Source organism: Nomascus leucogenys, chromosome 1a (assembly GCF_006542625.1).
Source record: "Nomascus leucogenys isolate Asia chromosome 1a, Asia_NLE_v1, whole genome shotgun sequence".
NCBI lineage: Eukaryota > Metazoa > Chordata > Mammalia > Primates > Hylobatidae > Nomascus > Nomascus leucogenys.
In genome coordinates this window covers 32,249,294-32,267,600 of record NC_044381.1, presented here as the reverse complement: position 1 = coordinate 32,267,600, position 18,307 = coordinate 32,249,294, and the positions used below count along the sequence as shown (strand labels likewise).

The window sequence follows — 18,307 nt, the reverse complement described above, 5'->3', positions numbered from 1 at the left end:
CAGGCGTGAGCCTCTGTGCCCAGCCCTAAATGTATTACTAATATAGTTCCAAAATTGTATGCTATACCTAAATTCATATTTATCTTGATATATATTATTTACCATAATCATAGTTATTTTATTATGTCATATGCCACAGAAATAACCAAATTTTTTTGCTAATTGCATCTTTAACCATGGCTACTTTAAACTTTTCTCAACCACAGTTATTTTCTTAAATTCTTTTCATACTAAGCCTAAGCACCTAGCTCCTCTTTAAAATTGTTTTATCTGCTTGAATACATGTTTTATTAATTTGCCAACATCTATTTGACTGCATACTTCCAGGTCTTATCCATAGACTTACCAGATGCCACTGAATATCAGTAAGATACACTGAATTAAATCTAGCAGGTGCCTGCCCATCTTCTCACCTTACACTTGACCAAGTTGTTCAAACTGGCCACATATCTCTCAGCCACATGAGTCCCACTAAGGGAATAGGTGGACCCAGTGCAGGTAGCCACATCATTCTGGCAACAGTATGGCACAAAAACATAAGTTGATCATCAACACTGCCTATGACAGGTTTCCACTAAAAAGGAGGAAAACTTACCCTGGCCAGTGGACAAAATGGACTCCCTATGGCTAACTGAAATGCTCAAAGTTAAAACAGAACCTGGTTGCCATAGCTGGGTAAAGGAGCGGTCATATCCTCTTGTGTTCCGGGAAAGATGTCATAAAAGTGTAACGTGACCTCTCTTTCTACAATCAAGCCAAACCATTTCTGTTGTCCGTGCTAAGACAAACTATACTGTACCTGGAACCCCTCTCCCCTCAATTAGCTGACAGAAGGAAAAGAAACATCTAACAGAGAAACATTTGTCAGAGATTTCTAGTTTTTCACTTGGAAACCATGCAATCAAGAATTGACTATTTCTACCAATCAAAATGAAATAAGGTTGAATTCTTTATTTGCATAAACTGCCTGATTGAGGACTACCTATTTAAGCTAAACCTTCCCCTTGTTCTTCAGAGAGCACACTTTCTGTGCCTCTGAAGGCTGTCCCTCTCCAATCTGCAGATTTTTTAAAATAGAAAATAAAGCTTTACCTTTTTTCTTTATGTATCTCATGGTCTTTCATTATCAGTTTTGTTTTTTAACTTATGAGTCTGGTTTGGTAATCAATTTCTTTTCCTAAAAAAAAAATATTTAAATATGTTAATGTTGATTCACATGAAATTGTTTATATTATGTTGCTTTTAAGTAGCTAGCAAATCTCTAGTTATACCACCACTCTCATTAAGTTCTGAGCTTTTGTGTTTGTTTCTTCTTCTTATCTTTGGTAGATTAAACAGGTTAGAGGCTTGCTTATTCTATTGCTTGTCTCAAAGATATAGATTTTAGCTAATTTTATCTAATTGACAGTTCTTTTTGTTTTTTCCAATTTCTGCCTTTATCTTTATTGAGTGTTCCTCCAAAGTACTTTTTGCTTGTTTTGTTGTCCCCTTCTTAATTCCTTAAATGGTATCTGAAATTGTTTTTCTTTCTTATAGCGCCACCTATAGCTACAATCTTTCTGATATGATATTAATTATTGTCATTCATTATTATTACTGCTTTCTAATAATCTGTATGGGTACTTTTGATTTGCTGTCTAATGAGAAAATAATTTGCAAGTGGTATACTTTTGTTATTTTTTTACAACTTTTATCAATGTTTTCTTAATTCTCAAATGTCAATAATTTTAAGATGAACCATCAATTTAATGATGGTTCTTTTGGAGGAAAATAATTATTATAAATGTGATTCATACTCCATGTTTGAATGCAAATTTTATTTACATTCTCTGATTAAAGAATCTTCTGAATCCTTTGGCTATCAAAGTTATATATATTATCACATAAGCATAAGACTTCCTTAAATCATGGCATTTAACAGGCAACCTTTTTAATAAAAAAGACACTTTTTAAATTTCAGTGTTGTATTACTAGAATATTTAAAAAGGCATTTTAAAGTAAAAATTAGGTGTCCAACTTTGGGTCTAAATTCACATGCATGTATTGTTAATTTACTATCATACAACTGCACTGGAAAAGTCAGACTCAAAAAGTACAAGCAAATACTCTAAAAAGTACAATCAACTTTATTCTTATGCCTCTCCTTTCACCTATTCAAATAATTTTCTGGGAGCTATTTTTATTCTTCCTTTTATGTGGAATGTAGAGCAAGTCTCCTGTCTTTTTTACCTTCTTTTAGGCAATAAAAACCACTTCTGTTAAGAAAAATAAGCATTCTAATGTCATAGTCTACATTTAAAATTTATTCCATGCTTCCCTTCTCCCCTTCCGTAGATCTACTTAAAACAAGTCTCTTGGAGTGAAAACATACAGTGTTCAAATTCCCCATTCTCTAGTATCTTGGTTTCTCTCGTAAGGTTAAAACTGGAAAAGAGGAGGCTGTATCAGTGGGTAGGATCTTACCTCACGGTTTTGTTAAGGTGTTCAAGCATTGACTTCTTTGGGTTTGGCAGATGTTGAAAGTTTACTCTATGTCGGCTCATGGTTTCTTTATCAACCTCTTTCTCCTGTTACTATGAAGTAAATGTATCTCCTCCAATTGGTCGCTCAAGCAGTTTTCTTGCCATCTATGCATTGGCAGTTCATCTCTAGCTTCTTTCTGCTGTCGGCAGCTTCATCCCTCCAAGAAATTATAATGGGCACCATCTAAGTCAATTCCAGGACTATTCTTTCTCATACGCAAATGAGAAATCAGTTCCTTAAGATCTTACCTCTACCCAAATCTCCAGGGTAAACGTGAAATTCTGAGTGTGATTTTTTTAACATCAATTTTCTCCTCCTAAGGTAGAAGAAAAGCATTCCTCATCTTAGACCACGGGAATTCTATGCACTCTGAAAGTCCTTTAAAATTTCCATCTCACCTTCTCCATCTATTTCATAAGCTAGATATCTGTGGTTAGTTAAGGATCTCCAAAGTAGTGTTCAGAACCTCCATGATCATGTCCTGCTTTATTGACCATCAACTTCCCTTTGAAATTCTGAGAGAAGCTGGTACATTTTTCTTGGAGGCATAACTGAAACAGAGATAGAGTCACATTTTAGCATTTTATTGATATATTACTGTTAGAAATATTTAAATTGAATAGATGACTATGTTAAGAGTTATTTTAAAACCATGTATAGTTTAGTTCACAAATGTACAGGAATTGATCATTATCTCATGACTTGTGCCTGTGTGGCAGCTACAAGTTTAAGACTCATCCTAATTTTAGAAAATCTAAAATACAAAAATTTGTAGAATTCAGGATTGAAAAAATATGGCCATTTTAATTTCTATAATACTACAGTTAGACAATGCAGCCTGAACAATTACTCTTTTGAAATTTATTGAGGCTATGTATTGCTTCCCAATAATTTTTACATTGTGGCATACAGAGTAAATTGCAATGATTATATGCTACACCAAGATTAACAGAGATGAGACTGTTCACCTACCTGCCTAGAGAGCTCAGGGAATCAATATTTGAACACATCTGTAACTCGTAAGTATCAGTTAGCAAGCTCTATTTTAATGTGAGATCAATTTCTGGAATACATCGTATTGTAAATGTTCATAATTTAATATATATGTCTTAACATTCTAAACATTCTCCAGCAGTATTTCTTTTGCCTATTTGACTCTTCGAAGAAGGAAATGTGGGAAAGATTCCCATAGCTATTGAATGTAGGCCAATGTATTGATGTGTGCTAAAGGTATTTTGCTTTCTGCTTTTCAAAGCTATGGTATTTCTTAATACTGATTCTTGATTCCTGGAATTTCCCTGTAAATTTTAACATTCAGCTATAAGCTATTGTATTCTAATGGATAGCCCTTGAAACTGATTAGGAAAAGTATCCATCAAATAGAGTTCCTTAACTTGGAAGTGCTGCAATAAGTGGATGATATGTGAGTTGCCTACTTTGAAGAAGGCAGTGTGTTTTGGGCAGTATTTTGAGAACTAGTAGAGATTTTGATATTTTTATGTATTAGTGTATTAGTTTCTTAGGGCTGCCATAAGTAAATACCATGGCTTAAATAACAAAATTTTATTTTCTCACAGTTCTGGAAGCTGAAAATCCAAGATCAAGGTGTCAGTGGGTTTGGTTTCTCCTTAATTCTCTTTTCTTTGCTTGCAGGTGACTGCCTTTTCACTGTGTCTTCACATGACTTTTCATCTGTGTAAGCAAATCCTTGCATGTCTTTGTGTGTTCAAATTTTCTTGTCTTATAAGGACAGCTGTCCTTAGATTGGATTAGGGCCCACTCTAATTGCCCTCATTTTAACTTAATTACCCTTTATAGGCCCTATTTCCAAATATAGTCACATTCTGAGGTATTGGGGATTAGAGATTTAATATGAATTTTGGGGGAATACAGTTCATCCCATAATTGTGAGGAAAACATTTTAGGGGACATAAAGTAGTCATTTGCTATTATTATCAACCATTACTAATTTTCCATCTAATAACAAGACCTTTCTCTCCTCAGAGGACTGCATTTCAGGCTTTATTAAGAGATTACCTCTATCTTCACAAGACTGGGCACATATCAAATATCTGGCCTATGAGAATACCAAATCTCTCTCGCTACAATGATTTCTTCTAGGTCAACACATTATTCAAGCTAAAATACTGTGTCTTCATTGTGCCTTGTTAACTAGAACCATCAGGAAAGACAGTTCATTTAGAGAGATAAGTTTAGATTGTACATTGCTATAGGTTCAAAAAAGTGAGATATTCTCTAGAGAATATTTTTATGTTATCACTCAGCAAATCTATGTAGCTTTCCTTCATCAATATGAAGCTACTAGGCTTCCCACAACAAGGGAAATGAAGGCTAGAGGGATGTGTACTGAATTCTCCATGCTTTAAACTGGAATTATTATTTCTCTTCACAGTCCATTGGCCAGAAATAGTCATATGGCCACTGCTACTAGAGGGCTGAGGATATTGGGGGAGCACATGGCTTTTTGATGAGAAATAAACATTTTTTCCACAAAGTTTATGAATAACATAAGGTGTAACTGCTGTATTTCATGGTTAAAAGAATAAAGCAATTTTCATTAGGACACAATGAGGTCAACATGCAAAGAGAAGCAAAAATATGTAGAAAGGAAAGACTGAGGCTAAAGACAGTGGACTTTAGTTACTTTCTTTTAGTCTCTTAATTAGTGTTATCTTCTGAATAGAGCAGTTCTGTGAGCCAATAAAAAATAATTATTATTATCAATATTATTGTGAGTTTAGTTCGCATCCAAAAGAAACTGGTAGAGGTCTACCTCATGCAATATACCGATATATTATTATTATTATTATATTTTAATACATTATAATTATGTTTTATGTTTTTCTGTTAAACTTAATTTGTGACATTTGCTTTGAATGTTTTATTCATATATTACAATGTTTTAAATTTAATATTTATCTTGTTTCAGGGCTTATCTCCCCTTTTTTGGAACATTCTCAATTTGTTATGTATCTTTTGATTTGGTGAAACTTTCCTCATTCTCCATTTTGTACTTCTGGTTTGGAAACAATAAATTTATTTTTATTAATGTGAACATTATAAAGTCTTTTTTTAAATTAAATAACGCTACAAAGAAGAAAATCAGTTTCTTGATTTTTCTATCTGAAAATGAAATGGCTCGAGTGTTTGTTTTAATCATTTTTCAGTTTCTACATTAATTTTATAAAGTATTTTACTCATTTAAAGTTTTGTCATTATTTTAATTTACCTTATGTTTAGCATTTATTCAGAATGACCATGTTTGCAAATAACTTTACCCAGTTGTTTTTACGTTTATTCTTTTTCATATCACTCCTTTTCTTGATTCATGTTCCTTAATTCAACTGTAGTATTGTAAACTACTTCAGTCTGAAAAAATCTTATTTCACCTATACTCGTTTAAGAAGTTTAGGCCAGGCGCAGCGGCTCATGCCTGTAATCCCAGCACCTTGGGAGGCCGAGGTGGGAGGATCACGAGGTCAGGAAACACGGTGATACCCCGTCTCTACTAAAAAATACAAAATAAATTAGCTGAGCATGGTGGCGGGCACCTGTACTCCCAGCTACTCTGGAGGCTGAGGCAGGAGACTGGCATGAACCTGGGAGGCGGAGCTTGCAGTGAGCTGAGATTGAGCCACTGCACCCAGCCTGGGCGACAGAGCAAGACTCCATCACAGACAAAAAAAAAGAGAGAGAAGAAGTTTAACTAAGCTTAAGATTTTTAAGATTTTGAGTTGGGCCAGGCGCAGTGGCTCATACCTGTAATCCCAGCATTTTGGTAGGTGGAGGCGGACAGTTCGTGAGGTCAAGACATTGAGACCATCATGGCCAACATGGTGAAACCCCATCTCTACTACAAATAGAAAAATCAGCTGGGCATGGTGGCACACACCCGTACTCCTAGCTCCTTGGGAGGCTGAGGCAGGAGAAACACTTGAACCTGGGAGGCAGAGGTTGCTGTGAGCTGAGATCACGCCATTGCACTCCAGCCAAGTGACAGAGTGAGACTCCGTCTCAAACTAAAAAAAAAAAAAAAGAAAATTTTAGGTGGATGGGTGTTTTTACATCATCACTTTCTGATATTAATAGTTTTCTGCTTTTTTTTTTAACCTTTTAAAAAAACCACGTGCGTAATGTCACAATACCATACTGTACATGTTAAGCACATGTGCCATTCAGAGAATCCTAAGGATTCTTGGCCAAAAAGATCTAGATAGAAACTGAAGTCTGTGCAGAAAAGTTAATAAAGCAAGCCTAAGACTGCTATGTTTAGAAATGCCAGCTTGCAAGGTTAACCCTTGGCTGGCATCTGGAAACTTGGCTGGTAAACAGTTTCATACATCGTTATAAAACTTACGCTAACTAATAAGAGTGGCTTACTGTGCCTAAACTATTTGTACAATGTGGTTAATGGTAAAAACATGCTTTCTTTCTGGGAGTCTAGAACTTTGGTACATGCTAGGCGGGTAATACCTGCATAAGCAGACCCCAGTAAAAGCCTTGGTCACCGAGTCTCTAATGGACTTCCTTGAGCAGAAAATTCCCACAGCTGTTGCTGCGTTTTTATTGCTGGTTGAAGTGTGTGCTGTCTGTGACTGCTCATGGGAGGAAGAAAACATGAGACCTTTAAATGGACTCTTCCACATGTCTTTTTCTCTTATGATTCAGCTGTACATCTTTACTATAGCACATTGCTGTAATCTTAGCCAAGAGTATAACTATATGTAAGGGTATAACATTGTAATTCAGTATAATAGCAATAATTATTTCTTATATAAGAAGTATTGTACCATACAAACAAAAATGAATTTTCTAATTTTAATGAGGATATCTTTTATCTAATAAGTTTATCATGAAGTCTACATAACATATGAACATGTTCTGTCATTTAATAGCTATAAATGAATTTTCCTTTTATTTCTCACAAGCAAGTCTATAAGACTAAAATTAATAAAAAAAATAAATAAAAATGAATTGTAGGGAGAAGTTCACCTCAAATACATGGAATTCCAATCAAGTATTACAGGTTTGAAAGTGACTTTGATGAAAAAAAAAAAGTGTGTTATACATTGAGTAAGGAGGAATTCTATTTAAACAAAATATTCTTCAAAATATAAGGTTATAGTGATACAATGGAAATAGAAAAGGAGATCATATTTATTGAATCTACGGATACAAAGGAGATAGAAATGTAATAAAGTGGTGCTTATTCTAATCCCCAGTGGTCTCTTTCCACAGGGGAAAGGCACATAAAATCACCAAAAACCAAATCAACCTCTCTCTCTAATTTCAAGGGAATTTATTGGTATTAATAGGGCACATCGTACCCTCAGTAAAACAAAAATAAATTGTACACTGTGAGAATTAGGATCGCCTTAAAGATAAGTCAGTATACTTTCTCATTTATCATGTAAATGATGCTATATTTCTTCAAAGATATACAACCTATATAAACAAACTACTGATGTTATCGTATTTGTCTTCCTTATTTATACCTACACTGAACTAGCAAGCGTTTTTTTTAGGCATCTGTGGGGCTGAGTATTAACATTTGCTTAAATCAGTAAATGGATTAATTACATAGTTTTTCTTGCCTAATGGTTGGCTGGTGTCAATCAATTCTTCTGCCTCTATTGCTCGATTATTGAAGATAAAGTTATTTTGGATTCCTGACTTAATGTGGAGAGGTCTCAAATTAGTTTCTCCAATTTGCTAAGTTGAAATCCCACTCCATAGTGGGGTTGATATCCAGGGAACTGTTAGGATTAAGGATTCAGAACACTTCCAGAGCAGCTCTGGCTTTAGTGTACCCTTTTCCATTCTAATTCAAGTTGTTAGGTTTATAGTACCATTTTTGTTTTCCTTTAGGTTTGTTGAAGATTTTTGTTGTGGTGGTTGCTGTTGTTCATTGAAGACTTGCTTTATTTTCATGAGAGCTCAACAATAGTTTTTAAAAAGCATTCCTTCTAACTACAATAATATTTGCATGTTTTACAGTAGGGGATCATATCAGAATATCTACCCTTTGTAAATTGGATTTGAATAGTCAGTAGAATTTTTAAAAACTTGATTATGTAGTAGTCAAACTTAAATTATTTTTAAAAAAATTTAAAATAAAATCTCCATTAAACACTGATGAAGCCCACATTACTTTTATATTTAATTTTCAGATTTTCAGAATAATATATGAACAGTTTTAGAATCAAATATTTCTATTAAACTGATAAAAATAAAAAGTAAAGCATTAAAAACAGTGTCTCATCACCACTTATTTCTCAAGTCATGCTTCTCAGAGGTAACCTAACTCTTTAAACTTTTAGCTTTTCCACTCATTATTAACCTCCACACCTTAAAATACTATTTGTATCATTATTTCATGTTTTATTAATTATATAAATTAAACTTGACCTCTTACTATGGATGGTAAGGAATAGGCTTTCACAATAAGCTCCATTTTCAACAATCATGTTAAAGTATAATTTTGATTAAAACTATGTTCTGTATTTTCATTATTCTGATTTTGTAACTATTGTTTTGAGTACCTTAGATTTTATAAGTGTGTTTGCTGCCCTGGCACTTTAAATAAATAATTGTTTTTAATCACTGGTGTTCTGAATTGTTATACTGAAGCACCAGAGATGATCAGGTTTGTGGATGGATTTTTAAAACATATAATTCTGCTAAAGTCAAAGGAAAACAAAAAGAAGGATGTGCCTTGACATGTAAATTCTGTAGGGAAGGAATATGATGAAGAAGCTCTTGATGCAGGAGAAAGCAAGAAAAGAAAGGAGATGTCAGTTTGATAAAGGTTCACCATTTGGATAGGAGAGGATTAGATCTCATGAGCCAAGGCTAATCCATTAGAATGAGCACTAGAATGGGTGAAAATAAAAAAATGATAGAATGCTTAATTTCAATGTTTTATATATTCTTTATAAAGAACCTGTTAGAATAACTGTTTTATGCCTACCTAGTATGGTGATATAATACACACAAATATGTGTGTATGTATGTGTGTATAAACATATACTATCAACAATATAATTTTCCCGTTTTTAAAATTGATGAAAGGCCAATAGAATTTTAATAACAAGTTCAAAAATAGATGAAGAAAATCAGGAAACTCTTCATTAATGGAAATACCTTTAGAGTGATTGAAAAAAAATATTTTTTGTTTTGTCACATTTTTTGTTTTCTCCAGTTTCATTGGGTGTTTTGTGTGTTTTTGTTTTTATTTTTGTTTTGTGATATATAATTCCAAATGCTGCCCAAACAGGTTCAATTATGTTGAACAGAGGATATTTTCACCTCCCAGTAATGGAATTGCGTGCACATCAAGATGGGAAATGGGGAAAGCCATATTGCTTTGTAATGATAAAGTGAGAAGAGTCTAAAGCGTTGAATAAGGACAGGGATCTGGGGGAGAGAGGAGGTGGGGAGCCAGCGGGGTTGAGGTACGCTATGGGGGGAGGGCAGATAATAGCCCTCAGAGATAGAGCAGTGCTAAACAAGTCAAGAGAAAACAATCACAAAGATATGATCTGTAAAAGGTTTGTGCAGAGACACTATTCACTACTCACTCTCATTGTCACTCCTAAGGTATTTTTAGAAAAGCAACAGTTTTTATTTAATAAAAATTAGATCTTCTAGACAAACTGTAGGGAAGCAGGTGTCTGTATCTGAGTGGTTCTGAAACACTTAAATATTTTTACATTTCAACCACAAACATATTTGCTCTTATATTTTTGTGATAAATACACATGTAGCATAAAATTTCCCATTTTCACAATTTTTCAGTGGCATTACTTATATTCAGAATGTTGTACAACCATCACCACTATCTATTTCCAAAGATTTTCATCACCCCAAACAGAAACTCTGCACACATTAAGCAATAATTCCTCAATCCCTTCCTCCACCATCTCCTGGTAACTTCTAATCTACTGCCAAAACAGTGTGATTTCGCTCCCCAGAAAATATTCAACAATGTCTTGAGACTCTGTTGGTTGTCACAGTGAGGGAATAGGGAGGTGCTACTGTCATCTTATTCCTGCAGGTAGCAGTATGCTCCATCTAATAGGATGCTGCTGCTTGAGGTCAAACCTTGAACTATAACATTCAATCAGAGCCTTCCAAAGATCCATCATTGTTTTCCATATCAGCCCTAACAGAAAGAACACGGCCCAGAGCCACCTCATGCAAGAAGGGGATCAGGGAACAAATTGTGGACACACTCTCTTATCCTATAGGCACACATACTGAATTTCCTAAATATTATCATCCCTAACCAGTAGATCACTGTGTTTGAGATTTTACTCTGGAGCCTTCTGCCACACCCACATGGGTCGTCTGCAAGATGAATAAGATTCTGTGCCCTGTTGAAAAAAGGACTGATGACCAAAAATCAGTTGATAATCCCTTCCAGCAAACCATTAAAATATTTTTGCATTATTCAAAGATTAAAACAGTAGAAATTATGTTATCCTTTTAAAAATAAGTAGGCATTTACTTATAGTTATTGTTATACATCCATTTATCAATTTCACTGTAATCTATTACAGTTCCACTGAGGTCCACTAAAAATAACCTCTCCTGGCTGGCCTCCTCGTTGTCAGCCATCTCACTGAGTGCTTTGGCTTGCCCATTTCAGCCTTATCAAAGAAGAAAGACATCTTCAAGTGCAGCTTGCCTATCAAGGAGTTGATAGAAATGGCTTTAGGTGTTCCTACTATAATCAAAGTATCCTTGGAAAAGTTTAAGGACAAACACTCAACTTCTCCTTAATACTTAGTTATCTGGAAAATCACAATAAGGGTCTTGTGTGTGGTCTAGGGACTTCAGTGAGCAGAGAATGCAATGCCACACACCACTCACATGCTGATTGAGCAAGATACAGGACACTCATGCTTTAAAAAATAGCCTCTATCCCACAGAAATACAATCTACCATCAGAGAATACTACAAACACCTCTATGCAAATAAACTAGAAAATCTAGAAGAAATGGATAAATTCCTCGACAAATACACCCTCCCAAGACTAAATCAGGAAGAAGTTGAATCTCTGAATAGACCAATAACAGGTTCTGAAATTGTGGCAATAATCAATAGCTTACCAACCAAAAAGAGTCCAGGACCTGATGGATTCACAGCCAAATTCTACTAGAGGTACAAGGAGGAACTGGTACCATTCCTTCTGAAACTATTCCAATCGACAGAAAAAGAGGGAATCCTCCCTAACACATTTTATGAAGCCAGCATCGTCCTGATACCAAAGCCTGGCAGAGACATAACCAAAAAAGAGAATTTCAGACCAATATCCTTGATGAACATTGATGCAAAAATCCTCAATAAAATACTGCCAAACCGAATCCAGCAGCACATCAAAAAGCTTATCCACCATAATCAGGTGGGCTTCATCCCTGGGATGCAAGGCTGGTTCAACATATGCAAATCAATAAATGTAATCCAGCATATAAACAGAACCAAAGACAAAAACCACATGATTATTTCAATAGATGCAGAAAAGGCCTTTGACAAAATTCAACAACCCTTCATGCTAAAAACTCTCAATAAATTAGGTATTGATGGGACGTATCTCAAAATAATAAGAGCTATCTATGACAAACCCACAGCCAATATCATACTGAATGGGCAAAAACTGGAAGCATTCCCTCTGAAAACTGGCACAAGACAGGGATGCCCTCTCTCACCACTCCTATTCAACATAGTGCTGGAAGTTCTGGCCAGAGCAATCAGGCAGGAGAAGGAAATAAAGGGTATTCAATCAGGAAAAGAGGAAGTCAAATTGTCCCTGTTTGCAGATGAAATGATTGTATATCTAGAAAACCCCACTGTCTCAGCCCAAAATCTCCTTAAGCTGATTAGCAACTTCAGCAAAGTCTCAGGATACAAAATCAATGTACAAAAATCACAAGCATTCTTGTACACCAATCACAGACAAACAGAGAGCCAAATCATGAGTGAACTCCCATTCACAATTGCTTCAAAGAGAATAAAATACCTAAGAATCCAACTTAGAGGGGATGTGAAGGACCTCTTCAAGGAGAACTACAAACCACTGCTCAATGAAATAAAAGAGGATACAAACAAATGGAAGAACATTCCATGTTCATGGGTTGGAAGAATCAATATCGTGAAAATGGCCATACTGCCCAAGGTAATTTATAGATTCAATGCCATCCCCATCAAGCTACCAATGACTTTCTTCACAGAATTGGAAAAAACTACTTTAAAGTTCATATGGAACCAAAAAAGAGCCCGCATCGCCAAGTCAATCCTAAGCCAAAAGAACAAAGCTGGAGGCGTCACGCTACCTGACTTCAAACTATACTACAAGGCTACAGTAACCAAAACAGCATGGTACTGGTACCACAACAGAGACATAGATCAATGGAACAGAACAGAGCCCTCAGAAATGATGCCGCATATCTACAACTATCTGATCTTTGACAAACCTGACAAAAACAAGAAATGGGGAAAGGATTCCCTATTTAATAAATGGTGCTGGGAAAACTGGCTAGCCATATGTAGAAAGCTGAAACTGGATCCCTTCCTTACACCTTATACAAAAATTAATTCAAGATGGATTAAAGACTTACACGTTAGACCTAAAACCATTAAAATCCTACAAGAAAACCTAGGCAATACCATTCAGGACATAGGCGTGGGCAAGGACTTCATGTCTAAAACACCAAAAGCAATGGCAACAAAAGCCAAAATTGACAAATGGGATCTCATTAAAGTAAAGAGCTTCTGCACAGCAAAAGAAACTACCATCAGAGTGAACAGGCAACCTACAGAATGGGAGAAAATTTTTGCAACCTACTCATCTGACAAAGAGCTAATATCCAGAATCTACAATGAACTCAAACAAATTTACAAGAAAAAAACAACCCCATCAAAAAGTGGGCAAAGGACATGAACAGACACTTCTCAAAAGAAGACATTTATGCAGCCAAAAAACACATGAAGAAATGCTCATCATCACTGGCCATCAGAGAAATGCAAATCAAAACCACAGTGAGATACCATCTCACACCAGTTAGAATGGCCATCATTAAAAAATCAGGGAACAACAGGTGCTAGAGAGGATGTGGAGAAATAGGAACACTTTTACACTGTTGGTGGGACTGTAAACTAGTTCAACCATTGTGGAAGTCAGTGTGGCGATTCCTCAGGGATCTAGAACTAGAAATACCATTTGACCCAGCCATCCCATTACTGGGTATATACCCAAAGGACTATAAATCATGCTGCTATAAAGACACATGCACACGTATGTTTATTGCGGCACTATTCACAATAGCAAAGACTTGGAACCAACCCAAATGTCCAACAATGATAGACTGGATTAAGAAAATGTGGCACATATACACCATGGAATACTGTGCAGCCATAAAAAATGATGAGTTCATGTCCTTTGTAGGGACATGGATGAAACTGGAAAACATCATTTGCAGTAAACTATCACAAGGACAAAAAACCAAACACTGCATGTTCTCACTCATAGGTGGGAATTGAACAAGGAGAACTCATGGACACAGGAGGGGGAACATCACACTCCAGGGACTGTTGTCAGGTTGGGGGAGGGGGGCGGGACAGCATTAGGAGATATACCTAATGCTAAATGACGAGTTAATGGGTGCAGGAAATCAACATGGCACATGGATACATATGTAACAAACCTGCACATTGTGCACATGTACCCTAAAACCTAAAGTATAATAAAAAAAATTTGCAAACTATTCATCTGACAAGGCATTAAAAACCAGAATATATAAGGAACTAAAACAACTCTATAGGAGAAAATTTTAATAATCTGATTTAAAAATGGCCAAAAGAAGTAGACATTTCTCAAAAGAAGACATACAAATGGCAAACAGGTATATGAAAAGGCGCACAACATTAGAGAAATGCAAATCAAAACTGCAATAAGGTATTATCTCATGCTAGCTAAAATGTCTTTTATCTAATAGGGAATAACAAGTGCTAGCGAGGATGTGGAAAAAGGCAACCCTCATACAGTGTTGGGGATAATGTAAGTTAGTACAACCACTATAAAGAACAGTTTAGAGGTTCTTCAGAAAACTAAAAATAAGCTACCATATGATCTAGCAATTCCATTGCTGGGCATACACTCAGTATGGAAAGAAAATCAGTATATCAAAGAGATATCTGCATTCCTATGAAAGAAAATTAGTATATCAAAGAGATATCTGCATTCCTATGAAAGAAAATCAGTATATCAAAGAGATATCAGTATATCAAATCAGTATATCAAAGAGATATCTGCATTCCTATGAATATTGCAGCACTATTCGCAATAGCCAAGATTTGGAAGCCAACTAAGTGTTCATGAACAGATAAATGAATAAAGAAAATGTGGTACTTATTCGTAGTGGAATATTATTCAGCCATAAAAAAGAATGAGATTCAGTCATTGGCAACAACATGGATAGAACTGGAAGTCATTAGGTTAAGTAAAGTACGTGAGGCACAAAAGGACTAAGATCACATGTTCTCACTTATTTGTAGGAACTAAAAGTTAAAATAATTGAACTCAGTGAAATATAGAGAATGGTTACCAGAGGCTAGGAAGCGTAGTGTGGGGTGCAGGGAAATTGAGGAGGGTTAATTCCTCCAAAAACTGTTAAAAAGAAGGATTAAGACCTAGTATTTTCTAGCAAAACAGGGTGACTAAAGTCAATAATAATTTAATTCTACATTTAAAAATAACTAAAAGAGCATAACTGAATTATTTGTAATACAAAAGAGAAATACTTGAGGTATGGATGCCTCACTTTTCATGATGTAATTATTATGTATTGCATGCCTGTATCAAAATATCTCATGTAAACCATAAATATGTTATGTGTATACACATAAATATATACCTAAAATTGAAAATTAAAGAGAGAGAGAAAAAAAAATAGCCTCTTGATGGCATAATTCTTCATTTGGATACAGAGCCCCAGCCCAAGCCCCAGCTGCCGGCCTACCCATTACATTGCTTCTAGCCTCAAAATGCTTGGCTGTTAGTCTCTGAATCTTATCCCCAGAGTGAGTTTACTTGGGCCGTGGAAGCTTCCCAGGTGATGGGTGCTGATAGGAAAGCCAGAAAGAGTTAGGCTGTGCCAGTAGGAGCATCCTAAGCTTCAGGCTACAGGGAAAAGCTAGAAAAGGCTTGTAGTTTTAATAGCTGAGAAAGAGGATGCTAGGTATCTCAAGGCAGGAAAGCATATCCTGGACAGAAAGGACTGTAGAATCAGAGGGAAGGGCCACTATGCCTAGTTCAGTGAATGGCCTGAGACAATTGGAAGCAAGACCCCGCTAGTCCTGCCACAGTACACACAGGTTCCTTTACAAAAGGAAAAAGGGAAGCAAAGATAAGGAGGTGTTTTCCGTGGCTTTGTCCTCAGAACAAAGGCAAGAGGCAGGAAGGTCCATTGCAAATAGACGAATCAGTACCAGCCCCTGTGCTAAGTCCAGGCCCAGATGAAATTGGGGCTGATATTGTAGACTCAGGATCCTGCAGCTCAGGGGCACATGCAAGGCTTTGACCTGATTTTAGAAGAAGAATAGGGGCTTAGGCAGAGATATCTACCATGCCTGAAAAGACACGAGGAAAAACTCCACCTCCAGGCAGAGATATTAAGTGAGAATTCCTGATTTGACATGGCTCCCTCCTATCCAGATGAAAGAAAAGTTTGGAAAAGTACAGCATCACACTACCATTAAAGATCAGAGTGCAGGTTCTGAAGGCTAGAGTAATCTCAGCAGCGATAAGGGCTTCTGAAACCATAAGAGATGTTCCTTATGTAAATCCACCAGATTCACTGATCAGTCCATCTGTCAGATTTACTCCCCTCCCACAGACTCCTAGTTTGCTTCTGCAGGAGCCAAGATCTCCGACCTTGGACTGGAGAAACTGGGTTACTCAGTGTACTTTTCCTACTCAGCCAGGTTTTGTTTTGGGAGATATTTTGCAAGTAAGTCAGAAATCCAATAAGGAAAATCTCTAGCATCAAGATTTTTTTTTTTTTTTCTGGAAAATGTAGAGATGACTCTGGACGCTAACAGTGGTTGAGTATTCTTTTATAGTTTAAAGTCATTGAGATTTGTGCAAATTTGTTACACAGCAAACAACTATTACACCAAACACCCAATTAAAACAAATCAAAACAAAACAACAGCTCATCCTCCTTCATTCCACAACTCCTCTACATTTTGTATTTGTTAATATAATGGGAGATGCTTACTCAATTTATAATTCTTAAATGTTACTTTTTGAGTGGGCAATGAGTCAACCTTCAGTCATTCTGTTAAATTGTGTCCAGTGCGAACCATATTTGGCAGTTGATTTGGTTTGACTATGCCCTCACCCAAATCTCATCTTAACTTGTAGTTCCCATAATCCCCACATATCCTAGGAGGGACCTGGTGGGAGGTAATTGAATCATGGGGGTGGTTACCCTCATGCTGTTCTCGTGATGGTGAGTGAGTTCTTACAAGATCTGATGGTTTTATAAGGGGCTTTTCCCTCTTTGCTCGGCACTTCTCCTTGCTGCCATCATGTGAAGAAGAACGTGTTTACTTTCCCTTCCACCATGATTGTAAGTTTCCCGAGGCCTCCCCATCCATGATGAGTTGTGAGTCAATTAAATCTCTTTCCTTTATAAATTACCCAGTCTCAGGTATGTCTTTATTTGCAGCATGAGAACAGACTAATACAGCAGCAATGCCTCAAAGTATTGACAGATTATTAATAATTTTATATAGTAATTGTGAAATCCTTAGTTTTTCTCATTTATCTTAAATTTGTTTGAATAGATTATTGAAGTTTTTTGCCTTTTGTTTTGTTTAAGATGAACAGATTGTTGGACAATGTGCTGGAAAATATTTGTCCCTGAATAAAAGAAGAGTCATTCTTAAAGAACCTCAATTAATCCTGATTTAACATTCATTCTGTGTGTGTGTGTGTGCGTGTGTGTGTTTAGTGACAACACTTGAGGCCTACTCTCAGCAAATTTCACATGCCCAATACGTTATTATTAACTACAGTCACCATGCTGTTCATTAAGTCTCTAGTACTTATTCATCTTATAATTAAAGGATTGCAATATTTCACCAATATCTTCCCTTCTCCTCAAGCCTAGCCCCTAGTAACTGTCACTTTACTCTCTGTTACTATGAGCTTAGCTTTTTGGTTATTAGATTCTACATAAAAGTGAGATCTTGCAGTATTTGTCTTCCTGTTTCTGGCATATTTTCACTTAGCATAATGTCTTCAAGGTTCATGCTAAGTTTGCAAACAGTGAAACTTCTTTTTAAGGCTGAATAATTATGTACTTTCATTGTATGTGTATACACACACATGCACACACACATATACAGTTCTTGCTTCGGCAGCACAAATACTAAAATTGGAACAGTACAGAGAAGATCAGCATGGCTCCTGAGCTAGAATGACACTCTAATTCGTGAAGCATTCCATATTTCTTTTTCAAAAATCTGTTTAAAATTTTTTTAAGTATATGCAAAGCACATTTTCTTTATCCATCCATCTGTCAACAGATAAGCACTCAGATTGTTCTCCTATCTTGGCCATTGTGAATAATGTTGCAATAAACATGGGAGTGCCAATATTTCCTCTAGATCCTGACTTTAATTTTTTTGGAATGTATACCCAGAAGTGAGATTGCTGGATCATATGGTACTTCTATTTCAATTTTTTGAAAAACTT

General features: G+C 35.9%; 1 non-coding gene across 1 annotated transcript; it reads left to right on the top strand.

The window, feature by feature from the left end:
* Positions 1–17,957: 17,957 nt before the first annotated feature.
* LOC115836272 lies at positions 17,958–18,064 on the top strand. The gene has a single exon (XR_004031230.1). It is a non-coding gene; the product is annotated as a U6 spliceosomal RNA (small nuclear RNA).
* Positions 18,065–18,307: the final 243 nt, after the last annotated feature.